The sequence below is a fragment of the Balaenoptera physalus genome, assembly GCF_965194825.1.
Source record: "Balaenoptera physalus genome assembly, chromosome: 4".
NCBI classification, from domain to species: Eukaryota; Metazoa; Chordata; class Mammalia; order Artiodactyla; family Balaenopteridae; genus Balaenoptera; species Balaenoptera physalus.
Window position 1 is genome coordinate 74,015,619 of NC_138891.1, and position 17,321 is coordinate 74,032,939.

Genomic DNA, 17,321 nt, shown 5'->3' on the forward strand with positions numbered 1-17,321 from the left:
CCTTTTTTAGGCTAGGGGAGATCCAGGAAATTTTGAAGGTATTTTCACTATTCTATCTTCTTTAAGATCACTATTCTAGAAAGCTAAGATAATTAAATGCTCCATTTATCTCGATCCTCACAACTGATAAAACTCATCCAAGCACCTCATCTTAACTACTGTATATTCAAAATAAGACCAGCAGGACATTAGTCTAAATTCTCACTACTCAATCCCTATTACAAGCATTTCTCCATTTACAACAGATCATACTCCTACACAGGAGATGGGATTCTAGGCAACAGGAACAATAAGAATGATCTAGTTCATAAGACAAAAGGGCACATAGGAGCAAGTAGGGGGAAATAAGACTGTTAAGTGGGACCAGAAAGTTGCAGGTGCTGGGCAATGGGGAACACCTGGAAGTTCGAGAGGTTTGGTTTTAAGTGTCTTTTATTCTCATAATAAAAGTAGTACAAGGTCATTACAAAGAAACCCAAACCAGAATAAAATTTAAAGAAAAACAGAATATCCATAATTACACTCCCGAGAAAGAACTGTTTTTTACATTTCACACTAGAAGCAGGAAAATGACATGGTTGAAGAATGAAGAAACTCTTAGTATGTCCTTCCTAAGTCACTGAAATATTTATTTTGTGAATACAATGTGTCAGATGTTAGAGAGCAAAGATAACTAAGATGTAGTCTCAGTTTTGAGCTCACCATCAGTGGGAAAAGAGTAACAAATGACTACTCTGCAATGAGATAAGAGCTGACAGGGATGAGTGGAATGCAATGGAAAAGAGGACCCAGAGCTCCTATGCCTATGAAAGTGATTAGGCAAATAAATCACAACTGGCCTTTGAAGGATGAGAAAGAACTTGCCAAGCAAAAAGAGAGGAAGGTCTCTGTAAACAGAGGAAGCAGTGTGTTAAAGAAACTTTGTAATCAAAATGTGATCCTCCTTTTTTTCTTCTTCCCCTTGGCCTTCACCCAATCACTACACTAAAAACGTGAAACTATGACTAAGCAAGAAAGAAGTAGAGAGGTGAGACTCAGAAAATGCTTCAAAAGTGCCTATAAGGTAGTGAATGGTGAAGCAAGGAACAACAAATTAAAAACTTAAAAAAGAAGTAAGAAGAAATGTATTCAACAGAGTGAAGTCTAGCTTTCCTCAAGTTTGGTCGCAAACCCCAAATGGCGATTCAAAATGAAAAAAGAGGAGAGGGGCAACAAACACAGATCTTCCTTACGATGGGGCTACATAACGATATGTATGTTGAAAATACCGTTTAGTCGAAAATGCATTTAATACACCTAAACCTATCAAGGAACATCATAGCCCAGCCTACCTTAAACATGCTCAAAACACATTAGCTGACAGTTGAGCAAAATCATCTAACACAAGGCCTATTTTATAACAAAGAGTTGAATATCTCCTGTAGTTTATTGAATGCTGTACTTAAAGTGAACGAGAGAATGGTAGCATGCGTACAGAACGGTTGTTAAGTCTATCACAAGTGTATACCCTTGTGATTGCATGGCTGACTGGGAGCTACAGCTCGCTGCCTCTGCTCAGCACCACCAGAGTACAGAACCTTGTATACCTGGCCCAGGAAAAGATCAAAAATGCATACCACTTCTGCACCATAGTAAAGTCAAAAAATCATAAGTAGGGGGACTGTATGTATATAAAAAGTGTTCAACTAGACATCAAAAAGATGCAAATTGTAACAAGATGCCATTTTCCTACAATCAAAGTGAAAACTTATCAATCTAAGACCTTATACTGAAAAATGAAGGTCAACAGCAGACTGATTATTTGATTACTTAGGTGGTTATCTAAGTTAAACAAAAACTGAAACCAGTTTATTGTAGTAAAAAATGGTATCATATCAGAAGTCACCATGGAGTCTATCCCAAATTTCCATGAAGACAATTTATATAAAATCTTTGAAGGCTTTCCATTAGCTATAACGTCTCGCAATCTCAACTAAGAAAAGATTCATGACCCATCCATGTTCTGTTTCATAACAGAAAGTTTGACCATTTGCCTAAAAGAAGATATAAAGATAGCTCGCTCCTCTCTGCTAGCCATACTTCTATTTGGAGACCCAAAGTCTGCCTCAAAGAAACAAGCTAGTCAGTCATCCTTGCTAAGCCATTTCTTGCTATATAGAAGTGGGTTCTGTGACAGCTGGAGTTCCTTATCATCTCTTCTGATCTTTCTACATACATTTAGGAGACTGCCATGCAAGTTCCAGAAAACAAGTATGTTTCTATGTGCCTGTGTGTATGTAAGGTTCAAGTGGAGCTGTAAATGGGCAGAAAAACCTGGATTGGCACATGGCTTCCTGGGAGGTGTAGTCACACAAGCAAAGTGCTGTGTTGGGGGTACTTGGTTAGAATCAGGAAGAGCCCTAATAGTAGCACATACTAGAAACCAGGGTACCATAAGATCCCACCATCCTAGCCCAGAACTACCCTATACGATGAATGCCAATTTATCACTGGAACTCAGGCTAGGTGCTGTGTGTATTTATCCTTTAGCAATACACCTAAGAAGAGGTTTCAACCAGAATCCCAGTCAACTGTAGAGGCAAGGACAATCAATCCCACAAATGTTTCTGACAAGTGCATATCAAGTAATAGATAACTGTTACCATTCAAGGATGAATAAGCAGGAAAAAAATTCAACATTGGTCCCAACAAAAAATAATGCAGCCTAAGAAGGAGACAAAATTACCTTTCACAGAAGCAGAGTCTAACTTAGAAGGTGAATTAAAATTACTTCAGGACAGGGACTTCCCTGGTGGCTCAGTGGTTAAGAATCCACCTGCCAATGCAGGAGACACGGGTGCGAGCCCTGGTCGGGGAAGATCCCACATGCCGCGGAGCAACTAAGCCTGTGCACCACAACCACTAAGCCTGTGCTCTAGAGCCTGTGAGCCACAACTACTGAGCCCATGTGCCATAACTACTGAAACCCACCCACCTAGAGCCCATGCTCCACAACAAAGGAAACCACTGCAATGAGAAGCCCGTGCACTGCAACAAAGAGTAGCCCCACTTGCCACAACTAGAGAAAGCCCGCACGCAGCAACAAAGACCCAACACAGCCAAAAATAAATTATAAATAAATTAAAAAAAAAATTACTTCAGGACACAGAATTAAGTTCCAAACACTGTGTTTGGCAAAATCCATGAAACAGGCATATATGAAGAGAAAAGACCAAGATGAAATGAGAGTAATTTAAAAAGAAAAGGGAGTGGAGTAAATTTTTAAAGGATGTAAAGAAACTAAAATTTCCATAGCAGAAATAAAGCCTACATTGAAGGTGATAAAGGAAAATCAAATGAGTGTTAAAGACAAACATTCGAGAAGCTCACACAAAAGACAGAAATGATAAGCCAACCTGATTACTGTAAGTGTTTTCAAGGAAGAAAACAGAACTAAAAATAACCAAAAATATTTCTGGAAATGAAAAAAAAGTATGAAGACTGTAAGGAGTTAATGTATCAGGCAACATTAATAAACATGTACAAGACACAATCAGTCACAAAATATTTCAATAAAAAGAAAAAGGAAGATTCCTAGCACCATCAGATATAGGAAGCTCTGAAACAAAATTAATGCGAGACCACATGGCATGAAAGTTTCTGTGGACATTAGTGACCTAATAATTATTAAATGTGCCTTCCAGTTACTCCTATATTAAATGAAAATGTATGTTAGCTGGCATACATGATGACTCAATTTAAATGTAAGACTGAGAAACTGACAATGAACATTAAAGTGAGGGTTGGTTAAGAGAATAAGCCAGTCTTCAGTTATGGGGAGTCAAAGTATAATTTTCTTTTTCAGACTGACAAATCAGAAATTGTTATTTTTAAAAATTTTAGATTTACAGTTGAATTCACTTAAAGTATAGATGAGTTGGCTTTAAGACATTGACAGATAACAGGATAAACACACACACTATGGAATATTATTCAGTCTCAAAAAGGAATTAAGTACTCATAAATGCTATAACATGGATAAACCTTGAAAACATGCTACGTGAAATAAGCCAGACACAAAAGGACAAACATTGTATGATTCCACTTATATGAATCATCTAGAAACGGCAAAATCATAAGAGAAAGTAGATTAGAGACAGTCACCAGGGGTTGTGGGTAGGGAGGAACAGGGAGTCAGTGTTTAATGAGCGTAGATCCTGTTAGGGAAGATGAAAAATTCTGGAGATGGATGGTGATGATGGTTGTACAACAATGTAAGTGTACTTAATGCCAAAGAACTGTATACAGTTGACCCTGAACAGCTTGGGGGTTGGGGCGCAACCCTCCACACAGTCAAAAATCTGAATATAACTTATAGTCTGGCTCTCCATATACATGGTTCCTCCAAATCCAAAGTTCCTCTGTATCTGCAGTTCTGCATCCTAGGATTCAACCAACCTTGGATAGGGCAGTACTGTAGTTTTTACTACTGAAAAAAATCCACGGGCTTCCCTGGTGGTGCAGTGGTTGAGAATCTGCCTGCCAATGCAGGGGACATGGGTTCGAGCCCTGCTCTGGGAAGATCCCACATGCCGCGGAGCAAATGGGCCCGTGAGCCACAGCTACTGAGCCTGTGCGTCTGGAGCCTGTGCTCCGCAACAAGAGAGGCCGCGATAGTGAGAGGCCCGCGCACCACGATGAAGAGTGGCCCCTGCTTGCCGCAACTAGAGAAAGCCCTCGCACAGAAACGAAGACCCAACACACCCAAAAATAAACTAACTAATTAATTTTTAAAAATTGCAAGGGCATTCATTAAAAAAAAATTTAAAAAATCCACGTATAAGTGGACCTGCACAGTTCAAACTCGTGTTGTTCAAGGGTTAACTTTACTTTAAAATGGTTAAGATGATAACTTTACATTATGTATATTTTACAAAAATGTAGAAGTAGTAGCAATGAATCATTAAAAAACAGAAAGCATTAAATAAAATAACAGAAACACACTCAACAGAATTAACTATCACAATACACATAAATGTTTTAAGTATTCACTTTGGATTAAAACAAAAATAAACTATATGTAATTTAAAAGAGATACAACTAAAAATGGCATGGAAAGACAAGGTTGGATAATAATTTATTGAACAAAGAATAACAGGACAGATGGGAATTTAAGATAAGTAAAATACGAGACAGAAAGATTAAATATGACAATTATTTTTATTGATTAGGTGTAATGCAGATCTTTAGCAGTATAGAACTTAAACATGCATCAATAATATTACACCAAAAACATGATAAAAATCATTAGGATAGAGAGAACATGAAGACAAGCCACAGAGTGGAAGAAAATATTTGCAAAAGAAGTATCTGATATAAAGATGCTCAGTCTCATACTTCATTAGGGAATTGCAAATTAAAACAATGAGATAGCACTACACACCTATTAGAATGGCTAAAATCCAAAACACTAACATCAAATGCTGGTGAGGATTTGAGCAACAGGAACTCTCATTCACTGTTGGTAGGAAAGGAAAATGGTTCAGCCACTTTGAAAGACAGTTTTAGCAGATTCTTAACAAAACTAAATATATTCTTACCATACAATGCAGCAATCGTATTCCATGCTAATTACTCAAATCAGCTGAAAACTTATGTCCATGAAAAACCCAAACTTGGATGTTTATAGCAGCTTTATTCATAACTGCCAAATGTGGAAGCAACCAAGATGTCCTTTAGTGGGTAAACGGATAAACAAACTGTGGTATATCCCAACAATGGAGTATTATTCAGCATAAAAAAGCAATGAGCTATTAAGCCATGAAAAGATATGAAGGAAACTCAAATGCACACTGCTAAGTGAAAGAAGCTGAAAAGGTTACATATTGTATAATTCCAACTATATGACATTCTGGAGAAGGCGAGACTATGGAGACAGTTAAAGCTTCAGTGGTTATCAGGGATTAGCGAGAAGGGAGGGATAAATAAGTGGAGCACAGAGAATTTTGGGAGTGAAGAAACTATTCTGTATGATACTGTAATGGTGGATACATGTCATTATGCACCATTTGTCCATACCCATACAATGTGTAATATCAAGAGTGAACCCTAATGTAAACTATGAACTTTGATGGATAATGATGTGTCAATGTTGGTTCATCAATCATAACAAACATACCAAACATTGCAGAATGTTGATGATGGGGGAAGCTGAGGAAGGGGGTAGATCAGGGTATATGGGAACTCTCTGTACTTTTTGCTCAACTTTTCTGTGAACCTAAAATTGTATAAAATAAAGTCTATTAATTAAAAAAAATATAAGTCATTAAAATAAAAAAGGACACTCTTTACTTAACAAACACATACTGCATACATACTTGTTCTAAGTTCTGAACAGAACAGCAAAGAGATAAACAAGTGAATGAAAAAACAATTTCAGGTGGAAGTGCTATAAAGAAAAACACAGAGGGGAAAGAAGTTAGATACTGAGCAGGAGCAGGTGGAGGCTATTTTAGACGGCTGATCAGGTAAGGCCTCTTTAAAACAGTGATATATGAAAGGAATACAGTATTCAAGGGGAAGAAACAGAAATGTAAAGGCCCCAATGTAAGCACAAGCTTTTCAGAAACAATGCTAAGTCTTAGTCTTTGACAGATTAAGATTAAAAACTCAATAAAGACTATCTTATAATTAATAAAAACTATTAATAAGGAATAATAAGATAATTTGAATAAAGTTTAATTGACAGATATATGCGTGTATATAAAACTGTATGTGCAAACAGAAAATGTTCTTAAGTTTTCAAAGAACATTTAGCAAATTGGATTATGCTTTAAGTCACAAAGAAACCCTCAATAAACTTAAAGATATTTTAAAAGAACATAGTCACTGACAGTGAAAGAAAATACAGTGAATAGAACTATACCAAATACTTCCTGAGTCAAAGAGGTAATCAAACTAGAACTAGCAACTATTTGGAAAGCAATGAATATAAGAATATCATTCACAGACATTTTAGAGTGCAGCCAAAGCTGTACTCAGAGGCAAATTAGGAGCATTAAAAATGTTTTCATTTGAAAAAAAAAAAGAGAGAACTAAGAATTTACTATGTTAGAAAAAGTACAGTAAGTCCCCTACATATGAACCTCCAAGTTGTGAACTTTCAAAGATGCGAACGTGTGTTCACAGGTCCAACCACGTAAGTTAATTCACATGTCTGGCATACACTGTCATATGCGGGCATCCTCTACAAGTGGTTGTGCTTTTGTGTAATTTACTGTACAGTACTGTAATAGAGTACAGTAGCACAGTATCTTTATTTCAAGCCCAGGATGTCCAGAAGCAAGCGTAGAAGCAAGCGTAAAAGCAGCGGTGATGTAGCTGGTAGTGAACGTCAGGTGTGAGTGAAATTGCAGCTTGCCCTCCATCTCCTACTGCTGACGATCCTTCAGCTCTACCATCTCCCACCTCCTCTCCTTCCTCCAGTCAGTAACTCTTCTTGCCTGTTCACTCGATGCTGCTAGCCCATGTATGCCAGCCGTTGCACTGTACTACTGTACTTTTCAAGGTACTGTACTGTAAGATTAAAAATGTTTTCTTAATTTTTTGCATTTGTTTTTTATGTATTATTTGTGTGAAAAGTATTATAAACCTATTACAGTACAGTACCATATAGCTGATTGTGTTAATTGGGTACCTAGGCTAACTTTGTTGGACTTACGAACAAACTGGATTTACGAATGTGCTCTTGGAATGGAACGCGTTCATATGTAGGGGATTTACTGTATAACCAAAAAAAAACAGAAAAAGCAGAGCAAAATAAAAAGCAGAAATTAGAAAATCAGAAAACAGAAAATCAACAGAATAAATCTCAAAGCTTCTTATTAAAAACCACTAAGTAGACAAACATTTGGCAAATCAAATTAAGAAAAATAATGAAATCACTAATAAAAGGTGGAGATGAACACCACAGATTTTAATTATAAAAAATATTACATACACCCATATAATAATAAATTTGAAAATCTTTAAAATATAATCTGGGGAAATACAAATTTCTCAAAACTGACTCATGAGGAAGTAAGGATTTCTCCAGACTACAGAAGGAACTACAGAAGTTACCATATGGACTGTGTATTCTTATTAAACTAAAGTTCTATGAGACTCTCTTCTATTCTTTCAATAAATTCTGTACACTTGACCAACAAGAGTGGGGTTTTGATTCCTCATGATATATGCCTTAGGATATATAACCTTTGGGAATGTTATTAGCAAATTTATTTATATACTTTTATCAGTAGTTAAAAGAAAAATCTTATCATCACCTAAATAAGTTACAAAAACATTTGATAAAATTCGGAAGACACTCCTCTTTTTTACAAAGAACAGAACAAATAATAAAAAATTTCTCTCTAAAACCAACAGCTGCATTCATCCTTAAATCGTAAAAATACCAGAGACATTCCAAGACAATTATCACCTCTCTTATATAACTGTGTCTTGGAGATTCTGATCAATGTAATAAAGAGCTAAAATACTAATAAATATTATAACTATTGGAAAGGAAGCAAAAGTTACTATTATTTTCAGGTAAGACAATGAACCTGAAAAACAAAAGTAAATAAAATTTTACTGAAGTCCAGCAAGATAATAAAAATAATCGTGACCACAAAAATCTAGTTACTTCTAGTGGTACAAACTATTGGGTGTACGATAGGCTCGAGGATGTATTATACAACATGAAGAATACAGCCAATGGTTTAAAAAAAATTTTTTAAAGGAAAAAGTGAACTTACTAATAAAAAATCTAGTTACTTCTGTATACTTATCAGAAATAATGAAACTAAATCAAATTCACAAAAACAAAATTATAATTTAAACAGGAAATGCAAATTAAACTGTATTTTTTATTTGCCTAGCAATAAGCAAATTTAACAATTTCATTAAGAATGATGGTTGTTTCAATGAGGATAGCAACAAAATGAGACTCACAATGCTAGTGATGGTATACATCAAACCTTTCTGAAGGGTAATTTAACACTTGTAAATGTTTATACCCTTTCATTCAGTAATTCCACTTCTAAGAAAATATTCTAAAGTAATACTCAGGGATGAATAAGAAGATATTCATCATAGCATTATTTATATAAAATATTAGAAATGTTATACATTCACCAATAGGAGAATAATGAAACTAAGGCATAGGTGTACAATGGAATGTTAGGCAAACATTAAAAAATCATTTTTAAATAGAATTTTTAAGGAGAAAGAGGGAAACTTTCAAGATTTGAGGTTAAGTTAAAAAAAGCAAGATAGCAAATTATACAGAATATGATTCCAATTTTAGAAGAGTAAACTATGTACACACACAAATATAAAGAAACATCAAAATATTAACAGCAGTTATCCACAGGTAATGAATTAAGGGTTTTTTTTTTTAACTTTATTCTTTATCAAACATCTGGTTATATTTTTACCATTATATCTGCCAATGTAACTTTTTATTCTTTAATAATTTGTTCTTTAGAGCACCTGAAATTGTGTTTAAAAGTTTTACTCCAACTCTTGTTGTTCATGTGTTTATTATATAACATTTTGCTTCATAAGCCTATAAACTACTAATCTCAAATTAAAAGGAATAGGAATTTTTTTTTTTTTTTTTCTGGCTGCACCACGTGGCATGCAGGATCTTAGTTCCATGACCAGGGATCAAACCCATGCCTCCTGCAGTGGAAGTGCAGAGTCCTAACCACTGGACCACCAGGGAATTCCCGGAATAGGAATTAATTTTTTAAAAGCTGAGATTAAAATACACCTTGTTCTTATGAAATAAATAACCTTGTTCTTATGAAATAAATGCAAGATTAAAATAAAACCTTGTGTTTTTCCAGAACCTATTAAACATTTACATGAAAAAATATTACCTACAAGGTAACAGCTTGATCAGAAAGATGTTAGGAAGAACTCAGTAATGCAGGTTAAAAGGCGGTTAAAAGTATGCATACATATGTATGTGCATCACTTTTAACCAACACTACTGAGTTCTTTGCACCTCCCTTTTGACTAATTTCAATTGACAACAATTGAGAAATAACTCTCATTTCCAGATGAATAACTCATTCTTTCAGCACACTGCAAATAAAGATTATGGACGTGTTAAGAAAACATATAAAAGCAATAAGAATATCTAAGTCATACTGGAAATCAGGAAAGACTCCCAAAGAAAGCTATACTCAAAAGCTGAAATTTGAAGGATGAGGATGAATTAGGTAGATGACAAGAAATAGGGGCCAAAGGGGGCATTTCCCCCCCTTTTCGGATGTGATGCTTACAATAAAATGATTAAAATATTCCTTTCTGAATCCCTATAATGGGACTAATTTTTACACCAACCTCAAACTCCTGAAATATTGTTACACCTGTATTTTATTTCAGTAGCCAAACACTTACCCCACCAAGCACCACCTCCCCCCCAAAAAAATCTGGAAGTATTAAGATTCAAATACAAGTTATTAAAGTACCAGAAGAAAATACAGAAGACTGTTTTTTGATAAAGATAAAATGTAAAAGATCGTCTTAAACAGAAGACAAAGTATTAATATCTACTATGTGTAAAGAGCTTCTACAATTCAATTAGTATAGTCTTTTAGGAAGGCAATTTGCCATCTATCAAAACTTAAAATGCACACTTAAGAATCCTTTTAATGGAAATACTTGTATACATGTACATGTGCACAAAGGTATAAGGAAGTTCATTAAAGCTCCAGTTTTAGTTGCCCAAAAGTGGAAATAACAAATAACCATGAATAATTAAGTAAAGTACAACCATACAATGGAATATCTCATGATTATTAAAAATATGAGGTTTAACTATAAGTACTGAGATGGAAACGAATTTATAATGATTAGATTTTTTTAATTAAAAAAAAAAATCAAGGTAAAACTACATACACACTGTGCTTATTTCTAATTGCATAAAGAAAACAAAATTGTTTACAGTGGGCACCTGTAAGGAATGGGACTAAAAAGTAAGGAAAGTAATTTTCACTTTCTACTCTAAATAATTGACTTGCTTGAACCTTTTGTAATAAGCATGTAGTGACTACCTTTGGAATTTAATTTAAAAATAAGGAAAAAAGGCACTATTCTCATCTGTTATGATGGTTATCTCTGGGGGCTAAGTGATTTTTGTATAGTAATTTTTGTCCCATTCCTTAATAGTCTTCACTACTTCCTAAATTTTCTATGAGAAGTATGCCTATTTTAAAATCTGAGAAACATGTATTCAAAAAACCTGTATTTTATTTCAGTGATGAAACTATTTTTTTTTCCTGAAAAGTAATTTTTAACAGTTATGGTCTCAGAAACTTGGCCCTGAGATTCCAATCACTTTCAGAAAGCAGTCTTAAATCTAAGTTTGGAAGTATAACATTTGCTGTAGAAGCAATTAAATATAAAACCTATTTCAGAATGGAATATTAACTATTAATATTATTAATATTAATATTAATAATAACTAACATTTATTAATCACTTAAACACTGCATTTGCTAAGTACTTTTCCCTGCATTATCTCATTTGCTCTAAATAGCCCTATGAAATGTGTATTATATTATTATTAATCCTCATTTTACAGATGGAAAAAACAAGCCTGTAAAGAATATGTATCTTGCCCAGGGTCAAGTGGAAGAGCTAGCATTCAAACCCAGGTCTCCAGCTCCTCACCACTTGTGATACATGGAATGACAAGTACTACTGTACCTCAAAGATAAGAGGCTAGACCTCTGAAATCCGGCAAGAATGTTCAGACTGACTACTCTTATTCAGGTTAGTGATCGTAAAATGAAGAAGTAGTGAAACTCAATTCTGGTCACAGAAGAAAATAATCAGTATTTCTTCAAGGCAACGGGGGCTATTTTTTTCCATCTCTTTCTGCTTCTACCAAGGTACAAAAAGAATACCAGGGACAACTCAGATTCGCAAGTAACTTAACACCCTCCCTGATTAGTCTGGAATTACCCCCTCTAACTAACTGGAAGGGCTTTTGAAAACAAATTGATCAGAACCCCAAAGCTTTAAAGACTTGAAGAAGGTGCAGTTTCACACTTTAATCAGAAGTAGAAAATTCAGAAAGCCAAAAGAAATATTATACTCAAATATTAGAATAATCAATATTGACAGATTAAACATACGAAGAATTTAGCAATACCTATTTATTTCATCCCTAGCTATTTGAACAAGGTTTCTCTCTTCTAAAAAGAATAACTGAAAGTTTATCTTTAGCTACCTGAACAAGTTCTAAGTTTTCTCTTTAAAAAAGTACAATTGAAAAGATACACCACTGTTAACCACGTCTACTTGGAAATCGCCCTTTCATAAAGATCAGAGAATCACAGGAACCCCTTATTCATTTGTTTAGTAGATAGACTCCAACCACAAACGTACTTTATGAATTCGGATTTTCAAGGCTAGTATTTAATGTCACAAAGTCCAAAAGAATAACTCTCTCTTTGAATAACTGTAAACCAGAATCAAGGTCCTAAGAGAAGCAGAATACCCAGAACTCTTCCTCAGTAAAAGTGTCTGTTTGTAGAAAGAACTGGCAGAGAAGCTGACATCAACAGACCTAGTTTCACACTCCAACATTTCTAGACCTTAACCCCTTAGGCCAAGAAGACCTCTCATTGAATTAAGGACAATTGACACTACCAAAATGACAGTATTGAAGTGAAAACACAGAATTCACTGAATTTAGGTCAACCTCTTTCACCAAAACATGAAAGTGGGTTTAAGACCTACATATATTACGGGTCAGAAACATTTTAAGGTTCATTTTTCATAATGCAAATCAGTGTTTCTGGTTAATTAATTACTAGAAAGATTTAAAAGCTAAGGATGAAAAGAGTTAACAAATCAACACCCTTAATAGGAGAACATGAACAAAGCTTTTTCATTTATATATATATATTTTTCATACATATATACGAAATATATATAAGTGATTATGAGTGTGTTTTACAAATACCACAGAGCTCCTGGCAAAGTTGACAAGTTCTAACCTGCTTTAAAAATTACTGTTCACTGCCTCATCCCAATCTAACTTTATTTAATGTTACTGTTTTGAATAAACCTACAAAAACAAAACCCCCAGAGCAAATTCTTCTACATTTCAATATCCTGCCTACTTACAAGAGCGGAAGAGTCAAACAGAGCAGGGGAAAAAACGTGACGTGCACAACCTTGATCCAAAACACTGCTCGTCGTAGTCTAATTTTAGGCCTAACCATTTTGATTGTCTTTTTACAGAGGTTTAAAAAGAAAACAAAAAACTACAGATCACTTGTAAAATAAAACAGATAATTATACCAGTGGGAGTTAGCATTATTTATCAAGGAGGAAAAAAATCACGCTCGCACTGCCCAGAGAATTCCCATTAAAGATAAGATACAAGGACTGGTAGTACAACTACTCCACAACGACTGACAATGGCAATTACTTTCCACTCTTCAGTTCTTGGATGACTCTATCTTTAAAGAATTAGTCAAAAGGTTGAGTCCACTGAGGAATATTCGTCAACATGTTGTGTATGTTGTTTGAAAGAAAGCCAAACATGGTGAAAGCCAACCTTCACCTAAGTTACCTAAAGAAGCAAATATTCACCTCCTGGCTGAAGATCAAACAGGAATCACGAGAAGATCCGAAAGTTCTGTTCTTAAGCGGAGGCCCTCAAACCCTCGGAAAACTATTCGTTTCTACTAACGCGGAATATGGAAGAGATCACAGATTGCAGTTTAGAAAACAGTAAAGGGACCCTAGACAATATGCCTAAGCAAAGAAACTGGGATGACCAGAGAGACAGCAAGGAGGAGCTAGGATTCTGTAACAGACGAAAAAATCGAGGAACAAAACCCGCAACGTTTTGCACAACACAAAAGTAAATGGAGAAAAGGAGGTTGGAAACGCGATGGAAGGGAGATCAACAGGGCAGAGACTGTGGCGCGACAGGGTTCCGGGTAGGGCCGGGTCCAGGAAGAGTTAGACCTCACCAGCCCAGCAAGCTTCCCATTTCAGGCTACAGTCGGGGAAGAAAACAGCCGGAGGGCGCAGACAATGAGCCACCGCCCCAAGAGTTGCGGCTCCGGGCACGCAGGTGGCGGCTTCCCGGCCCCGCGCGGGGCAGGTTAGCTGCCCGGGCCGCTCGCGCCGGCCAGGCCGCGGAGAAGGAAGAAGGAAGAAGAGCGACGGCCCGCGTCCCGGCCTGTCTGCACACTTACCCCAAGCGAGGAAAGGTCCCCGCCCCAGCGAGGAGCCTCCGGCCGAGCTCCCGGCGAGCTCAGGAGCCGCCCCGAGCAAGCGCGCGATACGGGGCGGGGAGGGGAGGGAAAGGGAAGCGGGGCGGGAAGAGGAACCGCGCTGGAACGTAGCTGCTGTTATTGCTAGGCCGGGCGGCAGCCGAGCCCCGCGGGCGCCGGGAAGGGAGGGTAGGGAGCCTTCGGCAATGGCGACGGCCCAGGCCAGAGGGGAAGCGGAACAACCGCCGCCGCTGCGCGTGGCCACAACCCTGGGGGAGGGCTACGGCGCGGAGCGGGGAGGGGTGGGGCCGAAGCCGGGAGCTCCACGGGGCGGAGACGGGCACCGCCTCCCAGTGGGCGGGCTCACGCGGGGCCTGCTGGGAGTTGTAGTTTAGAGGTGTGTACCACTTATCTCCGCCACACCCCCAGCCCCGTACCCCGCAACCCCCCGCCTTTTTTGGGTATTCTTTATATTGAGAGACACCGCCACTTCCTCATGTAATTCAGCATTGCCTCCAGTCAGGTCTGTGGCCAACCAAAGATGCTGAAAGACGATTCCTGTTATATGAACCTGCTCTAGGATACGCGTTCCTGGGAATTCATCCACTATCCATTTTGCTTTTTACCTACAGCTCTTAATATACTTTGGTGCTAAATTAATCCCCACCTCCTTGCAAATTAAGGACTCTATGTTTTATCCATGGAGGAGTTCATTAATGTATTCACTGATTCTACAAATATTTCAGTGTCTAATATGTACCAGACACTGCTGGGTATATCAGGGATACAAGGGTGAATACAAGTCACTTTGTCTTTGTGGAACTTACAAATATGAAAACATAATAATTAAAATAGTGATATCTGGTATGAGGGAAAAACTAGGATGATTACTTTGGATAAGGTGGCCAGGGAAGGCATCTTTAATGAGGTGACATTTAAGCTGAGAACAGAAAGAGAGAGCCATGAGAAGCTCCCAGGAGCATTACAGACAGAAGGAAGAAGAAAAGAACTTACTAAGGTCAGTTAAGAAGGCCTGTGTAACTGCAGTTTAGTGCAAGAAGAGTAGCATAGTGGGGAAAAAACGCTAGAGAAGACAAGATTCAGGTCAGGAAGGATCTTAAATGACATGGTAAGGAGGTTGGACTTGATTCCAAGAAGTTTAAGAGTTGTAAGTAAGGAAGTGATGTTACCTGGTTTACACTTTAAGATCACTAGAGGGCTTCCCTGGTGGCACAGTGGTTAAGAATCTGCCTCCCAATGCAAGGGACACAGGTTTGAGCCCTGGCCGGGGAAGATCCCACATGCCACGGAGCAACTAAGCTCGTGCTCCACAACTGCTGAGCCTGAGCTCTAGAGCCCACAAGCCACAACTACTGAGCCCACGTGCCACAGCTACTGAAGCCTGCAAGCCTAGAGCCTGTGCTCCGCAACAAGAGAAGCCACGACAATGAGAAGCCCACGCACTGCAACGAAGAGTAGTCCCTGCTCACCGCAACTAGAGAAAGCCCACGCACAGCAACAAAGACCCAACACAGCCAAAACTAAAAAAAGTTATTAAAAAAAAAAACACACTAGATTGCTACATGGAGAATGGAGTATTGAGATGCAAGAATAGAAGGGAATGAACTAGGAAGGCATTAATCATGACTGATGCTAGAGCAATAGCCGTTGAAGTGCAGATAGGTAGTAGCCAGACTGTTCTTACTGATAGATGTAGAGTGAAAAACTCAACTGATACGGAGAGTACGAGAGAAGGGATTCAAGGAGCAATATGGCACGCTATTAGGTAACTTGAAAAACAGTCCCACTATTAAACACACAAAATGCTGGATAAAACAGAACATCCTTTCAAAGGCATAACTAAGCTTTCAAGGAGGAAAGAGGAATACATCTGATAGTCTTCCAAACTCCACATTCAACCCAAAGGGGGAGCAAGAAACCAGAGTAGTAACCAGGTCAGTGAAGCCTATTGTGTTGTGTTGTGTTGAAAGAACCTACTTATCTAAGAAAAATCTATGGTTTTACTGGCTGCACATAAGACAAGAGACCAAAGACAAGGCCTTGGGCCTGTAGAAGGTGTTGGGATTATAATCCTGCACAAGGCTGGAAAACTCAAAGGGCTATACCCTCTAAGAATACACTGGAAAAAAAAAAATTCCCTGGACCAACCCAGGGCGATATGCAGATACTGGTAAGTTTTAGCCTGGACTTTGGCATCGAGGGGAAAAAAAACTTTCCCTTTAGAATTCATAACCACAAACTTTCCCTCACATGGGTTTGAAAGTTCAAATTTATAGTACCTACACTGCCCAGGAAACTTAGTCAAGAAAATGTCCCAGGCTGGTAATGCTTGGAGGCCTGGAAGAAACAAGCACAAATCTTCACTGCACAGGTTCACTCTCAACACAGGACTGAAAGGATTTCCACAGACAAACAGGCTATCAAAAGTTAAACATGAGCACCCAAAATATAATACATCTGAGAAAATAAGCCAGAAGTGAATCACCAGAAACCATAAACAGAATAATGAAGCCCATGAACTTTAGATATTGGAATTATTGATTACAGAATATAAAATAAGTTTATTAAAATGATTAAGCAAAGTAAGACAGGATACTATTTTTAAACAAGAAACAAGATACTATTTTTAAAAAATGACCAAGAAGCTTTGAGAAGGAGCCAAGTAGAACTTCTGGAAATAAAGAATATAATAATTGAAACCAAAGCCAATGTTTGGGTTAAATAGATTACACACAGTTGAAGAGAGAATTAATAAACTGGAAGACAGATCAAAAGAAATTACTGACAGCAGCCCAAAGACAGAGGAAATATGAAAGAAAAGACTGAGAGACATGGGGATAGATTATGAAGGTATACCATTTGCCTAATGAGAAATTCAGGAGAGTAAAAAGAGAAAACAAAAGAGGCAGTATATGATGAGATAATGGCTAAGAATTTTCCAGAATGGATTAAAGACAAGAACCTTCAGATTCAGGAAGCAAAGTGAATTCCAAACAGGATAAGTAAAGGAAATCTTCTCAAACACATCAA

At 37.3% G+C, this 17,321-nt stretch overlaps 1 protein-coding gene across 5 annotated transcripts in view; it reads right to left on the bottom strand.

Annotated features, from left to right (window-relative positions):
* Positions 1 to 14,558, bottom strand: part of PAK2 (p21 (RAC1) activated kinase 2) — an 85,558-nt gene extending 71,000 nt beyond the window's left edge. The window contains exon 1 of one of the 5 annotated variants that reach the window (XM_082458651.1): positions 14,253 to 14,558. The gene's annotated coding sequence lies outside the window, so the exon portion shown is untranslated. Of the gene's footprint in view, positions 1 to 13,638; positions 13,731 to 14,024; positions 14,182 to 14,252 lie in introns of those variants that run through there. The other 4 variants (XM_082458652.1, XM_082458655.1, XM_082458654.1 and 1 more) reach the window with 4 other exon arrangements.
* Positions 14,559 to 17,321: the final 2,763 nt, after the last annotated feature.